General features: G+C 40.5%; 1 protein-coding gene across 3 annotated transcripts in view; it reads left to right on the top strand.

Moving 5' to 3' along the window:
• The window catches only part of capn15 (calpain 15), a 78,523-nt gene that overhangs the window by 35,097 nt on the left and 40,926 nt on the right, over positions 1 to 2,500 (top strand). The gene's annotated exons all lie outside the window — the stretch shown is intronic.

Consider the following 2,500-nt stretch of genomic DNA (forward strand, 5'->3'; position numbering starts at 1 on the left):
TGTGTGTGTGTGTGTGTGTGTGTGTGTGTGTGTGTGTGCGCGTGTGTGTGCGCGTGTGCGTGTGTGTGTGTGTGTGTTCAGACAATGCACTGCAGTGCTGTGGCCATACCAGCGAAAGCAGTCATGAAATTGAACTTTTGACATGGTCTAGCTCTAGTGTGATTGTCTGCTGGGGCATGAAGAATGCAGGCAGTGCGTGCGTGTGTGTGAGTATGTGCATACATGTGCTGGGCAGACATGGGCTAGTTAGGCGAGTACATTTAGGGTTTAACCCCAAAAAAATTGATACAAAAGGTTTTTTTATGGATTCTATTACTATTGGACCTGCTAAATGACATACTAAAAATCTAGTAAAATCTGACTTTGGGAAATGAGTTTTTTCAACATGGCTGCCATAGGCTTATTATAAGGGTCAAGAGACACTCCAGGTGAATAGGCCAAAAAATTTAGCTTGCCAATATCACCATGAAACTTAATCCGGTGATTACTCACATATTTGTGAGAAAAAAATGTATTGCGAGTTTTCTGAAATGTTATGTTTTAATATGGTAATTGGACTATATCTAATTAAATATGCATTAAATTTCAAAATGCAAATCCTCAAAATCTGAAAAAGCCAAGCTCAAAATTACTCTTTTATTTTGTTTCTAGTAAGCCAGAAGATATCTTCAGAAGAGATTATGGACATCTCTTTTTGTTTTGTAGTAAATCTAAAAATCTTTGTGCAGACACACCAGCTAGCATTTTTTTTTCCAAAATATGATTATTTAACATCTCTCTTAGAAAAATAATTTAGTTTTATGTGTCTCAAGATCTTGCAGACATTCTTTGAGTCTGGTGGTATCATTCTTAGCATGTATCAAGGGCAAGGTCAGCTGTCCTCAAATCATAGCCTCTCCACAGAGGTGTCCTAAGGGCTGGTGCTGGGACTCCTATTTGCCATGTACACCACATCACTGGGCCATGTTATCTGTTCTCATAGCTTCTCATACCACTGTTACACCGATGAAGCACAGTTACTGTGTGCCAGATGACTCCACGGTCACACACATTTCCGCTTGTCCACACCAGTATGAACCACAGGAATGCAACCTTCAGTTGAGCCTCGTCCAAATATACTGCTGGTGATCCCAGCCAAGATATTTAGGTTGCCATGATATTCAAATTCTGCTATGTTGCCTCAAATAAGGCCACAAGAAATCTAGGTAATGACCATCTATCATTCTCTGACCACATAGCCTCAGTTTCCCAGTCATGTCCTCATGCCCTAATTGAATACAAGGCCCTGACCCTTGCCTATGAAGCTACAACAGCCCTACTACTGGTTTACTACCCGAAAGCTATGCTAAAGCCCTATGTCCTTTCAGGACATTGTCTGTCTCCAGTACCAACCGTTTCACCTTGCCCTCTACTTACACATGTAGTGGCTCCTGTCTATTCAGTTCAGCTGCTGAAAAACCCAAAATACCTAGTGACACCATGATTCATCACTGATGATGTGCCCTGACAAACAGCACATGGATATTATCATAGCAGTAGTGTCTTTATCCACCCAAACAGCACTCCAAACAAACAGATCCTGAAAACATGTTAGTTCATGCCAATGTAATTATCATGTAGTAACCTTTATTTAAAAAAAACTTTGATCTTGAAAATGACACCTTTCCTGAAGTCAGATTTTCCTAGATTTTTAGTATGTTATTAAGGACACTTAGGGGTAACAAAATCAGTTGAAAAACCTTTTGTATCAATTTTTTTGGGGTTAGGTCTTTTTTTTGCATAGATGTACTCGCCTAAGTGGTTAGGGAGGTAGTCGGTCTTGGAATCGAAAGGTGGCTGGTTCCCGTACTGTCCATGATTTAAATGCTCTTGAGAAAAGCACCAGGGGCTGTAACCAATACCTTGTACCTAAACAACAGAAAGTGACTTTGGTTTAAAGTGTGTGTGCTAAGTGAAATGTAAAGTTTAGCGCAATGTGTCGCAACATCCATCCATACATGGGCTTGCATGACCATGGTGATTCCGTTTCGAAAACCGATGGCAAGTGGCACTATTCGAATATTATTCTCCCTGGCTGTAAACAGTGTGTGTGGGAATTTCTGACATGCCCATCGAGTCATATTTGCTGAGCAAATGAAGAAATTTAATGAAACTTTGCAATAATCTTCATTGTTACTTAACACAGTAAGGGAGGCCCATACAGAATTTTTATGAGGGGTCTGCATTTATATGAGTGTGGATCTCCCATCTCCAGTCTCACTCCTGGCCTAGGTCCTGTCCCAGCCCCTACCCCATCTCTTTTCCACTCTTTTCCTGTTCCACTCTTCACTGGCCTTGTTTGCATGAGACATTTAATTCAACATTGACTCTAAATTTAATTCTGAATAAAATTGAATTCCTCTTTGACAAAATCATGCCAACACTTTACAATTAGGAATTAAATGAAAGTGCAATGTTGGCCATTCTGTGGCTCTAACGGTAGGGCAATGGGCTGCTACGC

Source organism: Engraulis encrasicolus, chromosome 17 (assembly GCF_034702125.1).
Source record: "Engraulis encrasicolus isolate BLACKSEA-1 chromosome 17, IST_EnEncr_1.0, whole genome shotgun sequence".
NCBI classification, from domain to species: Eukaryota; Metazoa; Chordata; class Actinopteri; order Clupeiformes; family Engraulidae; genus Engraulis; species Engraulis encrasicolus.